Raw genomic sequence first — 13,504 nt, 5'->3', positions numbered from 1 at the left:
CAGATGAGTAGTTGCTTAAAAGATACAATTCAAGAAACCAGCCAAAACCGGTTTGGCTTACTGGATAGTCTGCAGACTGAAAGGTCCCAGGTTCGATTCTGGTCAAGGGCATGTACCTTGGTTGCGGGCACATCCCCGGTAGGGGGTGTGCAGGAGGCAGCATGTCATGTTTCTATCTCATCGATGTTTCTAGCTCTCTATCCCTCGCCCTTCCTCTCTGTAAAAAAATCAATAATATATATATATATTTTTTTAAAGAAAAGAAACCATCAGTCCATTTTGCATTTATATGATGGATTAGAGAACTCTTCATATGAACTAGTTATCCTTGTTCTAATTATTTTTGTGCAAATTGATAGAACTAGAATTAGAAATGATGTGTTGCCTATGATTAGTAAATTAAGAGTTGAAATTTGGCATCTAGGGTTTTTGATTTCTAATCCAAGTCTATTAATAGCAGAGAATCACAGTTATATTCTAGGTTACATTTTGCTCCACCAAGCTCTTGATTCAAAATAGACTTTAACAAACTAGTAGTGTAACGCCTCTAAGCAAAAACAAAAATTTATTTTTTGAAGTGATTTTTAGGGCCATTGGTAAGACTTTTTTTTTTCTTTTCTTTTTTTAAAATATATTTTATTGATTTTCTACAGAGAGGAAGAGAGAGTATCCAGATAGAAACATCGATGAGAATCATCAATCAGCTGCCTCTTGCACACTCCCTCTCTAAAAAAAATCAATAAAATATGTTGAAAAAAAAAGAGAAAATCCTCACGTAAGGATATGTTTTCACTGATTTTAGGGAAAGGGGAAGGTTGCCTCCTGTGTATGCCCAACTAGGGATCGAAACCAAAAACAGGCCTGTTCCCCATCCAAAAATCAAACTGGCGGCCTTTCAGTGCTCCAACCAACTGAACCTCACAATCAGGATTGTTGTGCTTATTTCTTTTACTAAAATTACAAAGGCATACAAAATCCCCTAAAAGTTGATGGGTAAAACAAGCAAAAGTTGAAACAGATGAAGAATCAATATGAATTCTTAAAGAAGTAAAATAAATTTTGGAGCAGCCTAATTTTTTTTTTTAATATATTTTATTGATTTTTCACAGAGAAGAAGGGAGAGAGATAACAGAGTTAGAAACCGATGAGAGAGAGTCATTGATCAGCTGCCTCCTGCATGCCCCCCACCGGGGATGTGCCCGCAACCCAGGTACATGCCCTTGACTGGAATCGAACCTGGGACCCTTCAGTCCGCAGGCCGACGCTCCATCCACTGAGCCAAACCGGCTTCGGCACCATAATACAGTTCTTAATATGAAAGCTATTTGAGGATATGAAAATTAAAGTATATTAAGCATTTTTTTGTACAAAACATGAACCTTTTATTTTTTTAATCTTGTTTTAATTGATTTTAGGGAGAAACATCAATTTGTTGTTCTACTTATGATTTTATTGGTTGATGCTTCTATGTGCCCTGACAAGGGATCGAACCTGGAACCTTGGTATATATATCAGAACAACACTAACCAACTGAGTTACCCTGGCCCGGAATAACATTAACATTTTAGAGTAGGGGTGTCGAACTCAATCAGAGAAGGGGCCAAAATCTAAAATCCAGCCTAAATCGCGGGCCGAATGGTTTACTGAACAGTCATATACTGTCATTGTGATGGAAACGCAGCGGAGTGCAGTGATGACAGCGAGGTGCGGGCCACATTGCAAGGCCTGGCGGGACGGATTTGGCCCGCGGGCCTTGTGTTTGACACATGTGTTTTAGAGCATAGCCTTACTACAATTTGGAAAATGCTGTACTGATTTATTGCATTAGTTTAAGTTCTTTTTGTTTACAAGTAACAGAAACCAGCACTGGCTGGCTTAGAAAGAGAAAAAGTAATTTATTAAAAGAACAGGGGCTGCTGAAACCAGTTTGGCTAGTGGTAGAGCGTCGGTCTGCAGACTGAAAGGTCCTGGGTTCGATTCCGGTCAAGGTTGGTTATGGGCACATCCCCGGTAGGGGGTGTGCAAGAGGCAGCTGGTCGATGTTATTCTCTCATCAACGTTTCTAGCTCTCTCCCTCTCTGTAAAAAAATCAATAAAATATATTTTTTTAAAAAGAACAGGGGCTATTGTTTCAGAAACTCAAGAAGATTTGAACACACAAAACCTGGAAAAGGCAGGGATCAGAGAACTCTATGAGCAGATCCTTCTAAACAGCTTCCTGCCCTCCTGTGTCAATCATCGGGGCCAGCCCAACTGGGTGTCTCAATGGTTGAGGGTCAACCTATGAATGGTTGGTTAGATTCCTGGTCAGGGCACATGCCAAGGTTGTGGGCTTCATTTCCAGTGTGGGGCATGCAGGAGGCAGCCAATCAATGATTCTCTCATCATTGATGTTTCTGTCTCTCCCTCTCCTTTCCTCTCTAGAATAAATAATGTATTTTTAAAAGTCAGTGGGCCATTTTAAAAATAAATATTTCAATGGAATTTCACACAATGAACTTACTTAATTGCACAACAATTTATCTTTATGGAGCACTTTACAAATACTTGACTCATTAAATCTCATCATATTTCTGGCAAATGTGCCCATACCATTAGTTTCGTTTCATAACCAAAGTAACTGAAGCAGGGGGCCGTGAAGTAACTTCAAGGTCGCACAACCAGGCTTGTGCTGAGCCTAGACTTGACTCCAGAACTCCTAGTCCCACAATCTCGAGTTGCAGTCCCAATGTCGTGGTTCAGCTGCCTATTGGCTCCCTCCTCAATGTGAGACGGGTCAGGGAGCTTGCCTGGACATCTGGGGATGAGTGGCAAAGGCAGAGGTTCCTGGCAGTAAATGTTGAAATGCCAGTACTTGGCATTGTGTTAGATTTTGGTTGTGATGTGAATCCCGTCAGCATGTCAATGCATGCCTATATAGTGCAAACACATTTGCAGTAGAGCTGGGTTTAGATTTCCACATCAGTAAATACAAAGTTGTCATCCTCAACCCAGGCTTCACATTGAAATACTGGGGAGTTTTTAAATTAAACCAATGCCTCAGGACCAGTTAAATCCAAATCTCTGAGATGCGGGCCTGGGCATGAGTATTTTCAAAAAGCTCTCTGGTTTTTTCCAATATGGGGTTGGAGTTGAGAACCACTGGTGTAAAGGATCCTTCCAGATGGGCTGCATAAGGTGTGGGCTGCAGGTTGTTCTCTGCATAAGGACACCTTGTTGAAGGGGCCAGGGAGGACTAACATTCTGCTCACCAAGCAGCATACTAGTGCTGTAATTTAGGTTAATATTTGTTCTGAAAAAGAGTCACCTTTTGCCAAGACCGGTTTGGCTCAGTGGACAGAGCGTCGGCCTGCGGACTGAAAGGTCCCGGGTTCGATTCCGGTCAAGGGCATGTACCTTGGTTGCGGGCACATCCCTGGTAGGGGGTGTGCAAGAGGCAGCTAATCGATGATTCTCATCGGTGTTTCTAACTCTCTATCTCTCTCCCTTCCTCTCTGTAAAATATCAATAAAATACATTTTTTTAAAAAAAGAGTCACCTTTTGTCATCTGATTTCCACCAAAAGGACTCAGGGTCATTCTACTGTTCTCAAATATGCATTGCTGCATAACATGCATAATCCATTTTCAGATCTTTTAAAATGTGTGGATTAAAAATTAAGCCCTGGCCAGGTAGCTCAGTTGGTTAGAGCACTGGATATGCCAAGGTTTCTGGTTCGTTCACCAGTCAGGGCACATACAAGGATCTACCAACGCATGCAACAACAAATTCCTGTTTCTCTCTCCCTACCCATCTGTCTCTAAAAAATCAATAAAATATAAATAAAGTCTATATTTAGCATCTACTGTATGCAGGGCACTTGATATACACTTGGAATACAACTTCAAAACAATCAAAGCTCCTGTCCTTACCGGACCCACAGCTGACTGGGAAGGACAAGTGACTAAACAACAATGTGAGATATATTCTTTTTTTTTTTTTTTTTTAATATATTTTATTGATTTTTTTTACAGAGAGGAAGAGACAGGGATGGAGAGCTAGAAACATCGATGAGAGAGAACTATCAACCAGCTGCCTCCTGCACACCCCCTAGAAGGGATGTGCGCGCAACCAATGTACCTGCCCTTGACCGGAATCGAACCTGGGACCTTTCAGTCCGCAGACTGAGGCTCTATCCACTGAGCCAAACCGGTTTCGGCCAATGTGGGATATACTCTGATTGTGATGAGTACAGAATGCTTGGGGAGGACACTGGACAAGCACCACCCAGACGTATGGGCTTAAAGGGCCCTCACAGCAGAAAAGGGGTAACAGCAGCCAGGTAAAAGGGAGAGGTGGCAGTCAAGGCTGAGTGACAGCATGTGAAGAAGCATGGATTTGGGGGAATTCACAGTTCAGCCTGTCCAGCTGGAACATGGAGGGGAATGATGAGGAAAGAGGAGGTAGTGTGGTTGAAAGAAGGAGAGAGGGGTATTAGGGGGTTGGCCATTTGAAAGCATAATCACTGTGTCCCTCTTCTCAGTTCTTCCTCCTTTTTTCTTTCAGCCTCCCTCCTGCTCTCCTTTACCTCTTCTTTTTATGTATAGTAGTCCTTTATTAGAGCAGAAAACACCTAAACCGCTTGCACCCTACTTCAAGGAATCTTTAACTCCAAGCGCTGGAAAAGAACAGAAAGCTTGGGACTAGGCAAAGAAACAAAGAGCATGGGGACACATATGTCACTGCTTCGCTTGGTACCTCCTGGCACACACTCATAATTAGCAGATTCCACAGGTTCCTCCTTGTCCACCACTCTTCTGTAATTGGGTAAAATTCACGTAACAAAGAATGAATCCTTAACCATTTAAAGCAGTGTTCACCGCTGAAACCGGTTTGGCTCAGTGGATAGAGCAACGAGCTGCAGACTGAAAGGTCCCGGGTTCGATTCCAGTCAAGGATATGAAATCATATAGTTGAAACCGGTTTGGCTCAGTGGATAGAGCAACAAGCTGCGGACTGAAAGGTCCCAGGTTCGATTCTGGTCAAGGGCATGTACCTTGGTTGCCGGCACATTCCCAGTAGGGGGTGTGCAAGAGGCAGCTGATTGATGATTCTCCCTCATCGATGTTTCTAACTCTCTATCCCTGTCTCTTCCTCTCTGTAAAAAAATCAATTAAAAATATACTTTTTAAATTGCTTTAAGAAAAGATATCACTCAAATATCTTTCCTTTAAAAAATAATTTAAAATAAATAAATAAGATCATATAATATGTGATCTTTTGCATCTAGCTTCTTTTACTTATTGTGATGTTTTCAAAGTTTATCCACTAGCATGTTTGTTTGTTTTTTTTTAAATATATTTTATTGATTTTTCACAGAGAGGAAGAGAGATGGATAGAGAGTTAGAAACATCGATGAGAGAGAATCATCCACCAGCTGCCTCTTGCACACCCCCTACTGGGGATGTGCCCGCAACCAAGGTACATGCCCTTGACCAGAATCGAACCTTGGGACCCTTCAGTCCGCAGACCAACGCTCTATCCACTGAGCCAAACCAGTTTCGGCCACGTAGCATGTTTTAATACTTTGTTCCTTGTTTATTGCAGACTAATACTCTATTGCACATGTGTCAAACACAAGGCCCTCGGGCCAAATCCGTCCCGCCAGGCCTTGCAATGTGGCCCGCACCGCGCTGTCATCACTGCACTCCGCTGCGTTTCCATCACAATGACAGTTTATGACTGTTCAGTAAACCATTCGGCCCGCGATTTAGGCTGGATTTTAGATTTTGGCCCCTTCTCTGATTGAGTTCGACACCCCTACTCTATTGTATAGATATACAACTTTTGGTTATCCATTCACTAGTTGATGGACATTTGGCTTGTTTCCAGCTTTTGGCTATTGTGAATAGTGCTTCTAAAAACATTCATGTACCAGTATCTGGACATCTGTTTTCAGTCCTTTTGGATACATGCCTAGAAGTGGGAATTGCTGAGTCATGTGGTAATTCTATGTTTAACTTATTGACAAACTGCCAAACTTTGTTCATAGCAGCTGCAGTATTTTACAGTGCCATCGGCAATGTACAAGAGTTCCAGTTTCTCCACATCCTCACCAATACTTGTATCTGAATTTTTGATGTTGAGGTGAGACATTGGGACAATTTACTTGGCAAGTGGAATGAGGGAAACTGAGACAAGTAGTTAAAGAAGGTCGAGCAATTAACATCTGCTAACCAAGGTCTTATCTCCCCTAAGCAAGGATGCTTAGGAGCAGATGGTTTACACCTCTGCTCCCCAACTAGAGAGTGAGTGGTTTAAATCGCCCTAATCAAGGAGATAGATAACAAGACCCAGTTATTGCCATTAGTGCCAGCCAAACCCCAGAACAGACGAAGTCAGGGAAATAAATAACACAACAACAATGAGAACCAAAATAAAAGTAAAGCAGTGAAGCTGACCAGAGAATGATACCAAACTCTCCTCTACATGCATTTTGATTCACCAGCTTATTAAAAAGCACACCTAGAAAGCTGTTGAATATTCTATTGAGAACTTCTCTAAAACTCCCACCTTCAGAAAACATAAAAACCCTTAATACAAAGGATGCCAGTGCCTGGTCTGCCTTAAGCACACCTTCAGCCTTTCCTGTGGTTTATATCTTTGCTTTTTTTCTCCTAAGCTCTGAGGATTCTCATGAGACTTGCAACCAGGAGAGCAGCAGACAGCACCAGCTTACCCCAGACTAACCCCCTGAACCTATCTCCAAGGGCCCCCCTTTTACATCTGTAACTTATTTTCTGAGTCTATGCAGCCCAGCAAGGCTCACTTCTGCCTCTGTGACTTCCTTTCCTGAGACTAGGAGGTTCATCCTAGGTTCACTCCTGTTGCTGTGATCTTGACTCTTTTATCTTTTTTAAAAATATATATATTTTATTGATTTTTTACAGAGAGGAAGGGAGAGGGATAGAGGGTTAGAAACATTGATCAGCTGCCTCCTGCAAACCCCCTACTGGATGTGCCCGCAACCAAGGTACATGCCCTTGATTGGAATTGAACCTGGGACCCTTGAGTCCATAGGCCGACACTCTATCCACTGAGCCAAACCGGTTTTGGCTCTTTTATCTTTTTAAAAAATATATATTTTTTGATTTCACAGAGGCAGAGAGTAAAACATCAATAATGAGAGAGAATTTGACCGTGACATTCAACCACTGAACCACACCATCCAGGTTCCATTGATTTTTAGAGAAAGTGGAAGGGAGAGGGAAGGGGGGCGGAGAGAGGAACATTGATGTGAGAGACAAACATCTATTGGTTGCCTCCCCCATGCACAATCGGAGCAGGGATCAAACCTGCAACCCAGGTACTGCCCTTGACCGGGAATCAAACCCTCAACCCTCTGGTGCACAGGCCAACACGCCAACCACTGAGCCCTGCCAGTCAGGACTCCACTTGATTATTAACATTTCCTCTGCCAAGGTCACTCTTTGGTAAGTATTCACATTGGACACCAATATCTCCCCCACCCTTTAGAGACAGTTTCTTGTCACCCCCAAACATCTTCCTTCCAAATTCCTGCCCATCCAGCCAAATCATTGGTCACAACCCATCTGGTATGTATGTATGTGTGTGTGTGTGTGTGTGCGTGTGTGTGTGTGTGTGTGTGTGTGTGTGTGTATATATATATATATATACACACACACACACACACACACACACACACACACACACACATATATATATATATATATATATATACACACATATATACATATATATATAAATTATTGATTTTCTACAGAGAGGAAGAGAGAGGGATAGAGAGTTAGAAACATCGATGAAAGAGAAACATCGATCAGCTGCCTCCTGCACACCCCCCACTGGGGATGTGCCCGCAACCAAGGCACATGCCCTTGACTAGAATCGAACCCGGGACCCCTCAATCCGCAGTCCGGCGCTCCATCCACTGAGCCACACCACAGCTTCAGCTGGTATATATTTATTGAATGCCTACTGTGTCAGGACTGCTAGGTGCCAGGAATACAACAACAAAACAGAATCCTGCCTTCATACAGCTTCAATAATGTGAGGGAGGCAAAAAAAAAAAAAAAATAAGTATACATGTTAGGTGAAAGAAGAAATAGAGTTGTGTAAAGGGACATAAAGTGGCTAGAGGTGAACTATGTTATATAGTGTGATCTGAAAAGGTGATCACCTTATAGAGTGAGCTGATAGGCTGAGGCCTACAGATTACGTTAACATAAGCTATGAAGGTACAAAGTGTTCCAAGCTGAAGTCCACTAGCAAAGGCAAAGAACCTGAGATGTTTTTAGCATGGCCAAAACACAGCCAAGTGGCCAGAAAGTTGGGACACAGTGAGGAAGGGGAGTGAGAAGCTCAGGAGAGCCATATAGGATACTGAACTTCTGGTAGCAAGAATGTCCACCTCTGGACATGTCATTCCATTTGGTTTTATTCAAATTGGCTGACTTTGGCCTGGTCTTATCAAGAAAAATAAGCACCTCAAGTTAATGAGTAAAGAACCAAATGAGGTAGTTAAAAGTGCCTGGGTAGCGAGATGAGAAACGCTGGTTCTAATCTCCGTTCTGTCACTGCCTTACCCTTTGATCTTGAGCAACAGTGTGTTTGAGCAAGAGAAGGAAGTTCTGATGAAAGGGAAGGCAAGGACCATCGGGGCTTTGAATGCCTTGTTAAATAGTCTTGACCCCATTCAGGGGTTTCACACTCAGGCTCCTAAGAAGCCAGGCAGATAAAGTAAGTCAAAGAGGTCTGTGTGTTATTATTACGGGAATTAAAAACTGGAAAAGACAGGTTCAGCTACTTAGTCCCACCAATGGCCCCAGGAATGCAAACCCAGTGTTCATACATCTTCCTTTTTTCTAAGAAAATTCCTAAGTTGGGGAATTTATGTCAACTCTCCTAATATGAAAACCTTAGCCACTAATCCTATTTTTCGTTGAACCCAGAGGACTGAACAGCTTATATCAGCAGACCAATAGGACCTATTGAATGACCATACACAGCCTGGACAATGGGAGCCATGAAGAGTCTTAAGGTGACTTGGTCAGATTATTTTCAGGTGTCTGGGCTTATCTGAGCTACTTCTGTTTCTGCTTTTATCTTCCTCATCTGTGTGATCCTGGCTGTCAGATTTGGGGTATTATTCAGCCCTGGACCCCACCCCAAGCATAGCACCAGGCCCTTCACAGGCATTGCTATGGATTGAATTGTGTTCTCCAAAATATGTACGTTGAAGCCTTAACCCCAATGGCATGGTGTTTGGAAACAGGGTATTTGGGAGGTGTTTAGGTTTAGATGAAGACACAGAAATGTGGGCCTCATCATGGGCTTAGTGACCTTGTAAGAAGGGACTGCAGAGAACTTGCTTGCTAGCAAGTGAGGACTCAGCAAGAATGCAGCCACCTGCAAGCCAGTAAGGGAGCTCTCACCAGAACCCAGCCATGCTGGCACCTTGACCTCTGACTTTCCCCTCTAGAGCTGCGACAAAATAAATTTCAGTTGTTTAGGCTACCGAGTCTTTGATGTTTTATTATGGTAGCCAGAGCTGAATAAGACAGGCATCAATAATGTTCACAGAAGCAACTTTACTTTAAATTTTTAAAAAATGGATATATTTTTTATATTTCAGAGAGGAAGAGAGAAATAGAAACGTCAATGATGAAAGAGAATCATTGATCGGCTGTTTTCACAGTGGCCGCACCAATTTTCATTCCCACCAGTAAGTAATGCATGAGGTTCTTTTTTCTACACATCCTCACCAGCACTTGCAGTTTGTTGATTTGTTGATGATAGCAGGTGTGAGATGGTACCTCATTGTTGTTTTGATTTGCATCTCTCTGATGGTTAATGACTTTGAGCATGTTTTCATACAGTCTCTTGGCCTTCTGTATTCCTCTTTTGAAAAGTACCTACCGTGTTTCCCCGAAAATAAGACATCCTCCGAAAATAAGACCTACTTACAGGTTTCCTTCTGAGTGAAATATAAGGCATTCCCCCGAAAATAAGGCCCCCCCTAAGCTAAACATGAGAGATTTGATCCATTGATTCTGAAAGAAATGGAGTCACAAGAAATTCACCAGGAAATTCAGGAATTGGATTGTTATGATGATGTTCCAGAAGATGATGACATGATTGTCATTGAATAAATGAGTAAATTCTTGATACTGTAGGATTCACAGTGTGTCTGGTTTGTGTTGACAACTACCGTACTACCATACCGTATATAGGTAATAAATTTCCTTTATTTTCATTTAACAATAAATGTGTACCGTATTCTTCTTCATGGAAAAATAAGACATCCCCTGAAAATAAGACCTAGTGCATCTTTGGGAGCAAAAATTAATATAAGACACTGTCTTATTTTTGGGGAAACAGGGTATTTAGCCAAAACGAGTTTGGCTCAGTGGATAGAGTGTCTGCCTGTGGACTGAGGGGGTCCCAGGTTCGATTCCTGTCAAGGGCATATACCTTGGTTGCAGGCACATCCCCAGTAGGGGTGTGCAAGAGGCAGCTGATCGATGATTCTCTCTCATTGATGTTTCTAACTCTCTATCCCTCTCTGTAAAAAACCAATAAAATATATTTTTTTAAAAGAAAAGTAGCTATTTAGTCCCTTTTGCAGGCTCGATTTTTATAACCAGTGTGGGGCGTGCAGGAAGCAGCCAATCAACAATTCTCTCTTATCATTGATGTTTTAATCTCTCTCTCTCTCTCCCCTTCCTCTCTGAAATCAATAAAAATATATGTTCTTTTAAAAAGCAAAACAGAATAAATGCATCCACGAGTGGAACAACAGATTGATGTGTCTCTCTTTCTCTTCCCCTCTCTCTAGGGTCAATTAAAAAAACAGAAATATTATAGAAATGAATAAAAACTCTTACAATTTCTCAATCCCCCTCCACCCCAGAAGTAACCGGATGCTAACAATTTGTTGCAAACTGCCCGTTAATTCCAGACTTTTCTTGCCTCTGTATAATCATGTACATATATGTTTTTGAGATCACTCTATATGTATGATCCTGCAACTTGCTTCTTGTTTTAACCTAATATTAAATCCTGAACACATTTTCATTTCACATAGAGCTACGTCCCTCCGTTTCTGTGCTGCGTGATGTTTCATTGTGAGGACGAATCTGTTTACCACTCCAGCCAGTCCCCTTTGATGGGCATTTCGGTCGCTTCCAGGATTACGCTTTTACAATAGCGCAAGTGTAATACTAGCTTTTAAGTCCGAAAGCCTGGAGCACCCTAAAAAACACAAAAGGTGAAAATATTCCGGTCGTCTCTTCTGTACCTTTATGCTTTCCTGTATACCTCAAATTTTCTTAAAGAATACACGTCACATAACTTGGAAGGGAAAAACTAAATTATAACCAAATTTTCATTTAAAAACTTTTTTAAAAAAATAGAAAGTGTGGGGAAAAGAAACAAACAAACAAACAAAAACAGACGGGGTAGTCCCGGCCCCCTCCCACGAAGGCGGGGCCGGGAGAACGAAGGGGCGGGCCTCCAGGGTCCGCACCAATCAGAGCCGGGTTGGTAGGCAGACCCAGGAGCCTGAGGAGACAAGCCCCGCCCCCAAAGCCTCCTCCGGGGTTAGCTTTTCCAGCGCCTGGAAACCAGCTAGGGTCCGGCCTGCGCCGCTGCGGGCCGCTATTGGCTGCGGGCAGCCCCGCCCCTCCCGGGCGGCTTACGTAAGAGGAGCCTGTTGCTGAGCAAAAACAAGTGGTGCAGCCTTTCCTCCGGAGAGACATCACCAAGAGGGGGGCGGGGGTTCGGGGGTGAGAATTGGGGACATCTGTAATAGTGTCAACAATGAGAGAGAGAGAGAGAGAGAGAGAGAGAGAGAGAGAGAGAGAGAGAGAGAGAGAGGCTGCCAATGTACTGGGAGCCTTTGGGTGAAAAAAGCAAGTTTATGTATTCAGTTCCTGCTCCTTGCCAGGCTCCGTGCCTCAAACTCTTCCATATTAATGGTTATAATCACCTTTCTTGAACACCCACTGTCGTCCCGCACTAAGTTAGGTCCTTTCAAATAACAGCAACAATATAAATAATCATAATCATAATTAGTTTATTGAGCACTTGATCTGCATCAAGCCTTGTTAAGGGATTTGTGTGCATTAGCGCTCATCCTCACAGCAGCCCCAGTGGATTGCCCCATTTTACACAGGAAACACGTTCCGAGAGGTGATGTGACTTCCGCAGGTTCACACAGCTAAAAACCTTCAGCTCTGATATCCTAATTCAAGTGCAACTTTTTTTGGGGGAGGGGAGGATCTTAAAGGTAGGAAGAGGTGGGCTGGGAAGGGTGGTGGGAGCCAGGGGCATTGCTCCAGGGACAGCCTCGGGGTGTGTGAGAAGGGGATGGAGGTCCTCTAGAGGTGGAGAGGGGGAAATAGAGGAAGACGCGGGAACAAAGAGAATTGTTCTTCCAGGAAAGGTGCCACTCCTGGGGCAGCCTTTATCCGTGGCCCTAGACTTGGGGGTCTGGAGCCCAAGGTTCTAGTCTGCATTTTGTGACCAGCTTTCTGAGGACCTTGAACTGGACCTCAGGAAATGCAGGAGTAAGCCAAAACAATGGGAAGTGCATTCAGGCTGGAAGGTCCCTGAGGACTCTGGTCTGGTCCCTCCTGGAAGCAGGGAACCTTCAGCATCCACACCATCTTCACTTAGCTGTGGCCTGGCCACTTTTCGGGACCTGCAGGCTGTGATATGGGACCTGACAATCCTATAAACTCAAAGCGGTTTGGGGCACCTCAAGCCGCTCTTCTTTCCAGTTCTGAGCTTAGCACGGTCCTGCCTGCAGGGGGCGCTAAGGACTCATTCAGCCGACAAAGCCAACCTAAATTCATAGTGAATTATCCAAAGCACCCAGCTGGTCGGTTTTTGTATTTGATTTGTTTTGTTTTGTTTTTATTAAGAGGGGTGAGTTTTGTTTTGTTTTGTTTTGTTTTTTGAAACCCGGTTTCTGTCCCCAGTATATAATCAATTAAACCAAATTCTATGCATTGCCCAGTCCTCTCCACAGTGGCTCTAGGGGGTTAGAGCTCATTTCCAATTCCTTTGTTTTACAGATGAGAAAACAGGTTCTAAGAGCTGGAAAAAAGAATTCTCTTTCAGTCATACAGCTAAAAACCAGGATTCCTGGGGCAGTGCTCTTAAGAGATAGTTGGCTCTGGTTCAGAGAGTCTGTTTGTTCTGCCTCCCGGAGCACAACTCCAGGGGACGATTTCAATTTTAATTGTGTAGCTCCTCAGCTCAGCACCTGTCAGCGCAGGAGGACCTCCCTCAGCATCTACCACAGTGCCTGCTTAATGAGTGATTGAATGGCTGAATGTGTGAATGAGCCACAGAGGGTTAGTCTGCTCTGGCTTTATTAAACCTGTAGGAGTTGGGCTTTTTTCCCCCTGAAAGCTCCCCCAAGGCAGGAATTGTATTCTGAGAGGGTAGGGGGAAGGGTGTTGAGAACAACAGAGAAGAG

This window comes from Pipistrellus kuhlii, unplaced genomic scaffold, assembly GCF_014108245.1.
Source record: "Pipistrellus kuhlii isolate mPipKuh1 unplaced genomic scaffold, mPipKuh1.p scaffold_m20_p_2, whole genome shotgun sequence".
Lineage (NCBI taxonomy): Eukaryota > Metazoa > Chordata > Mammalia > Chiroptera > Vespertilionidae > Pipistrellus > Pipistrellus kuhlii.
Note: the sequence above shows the minus strand (reverse complement) of the source record.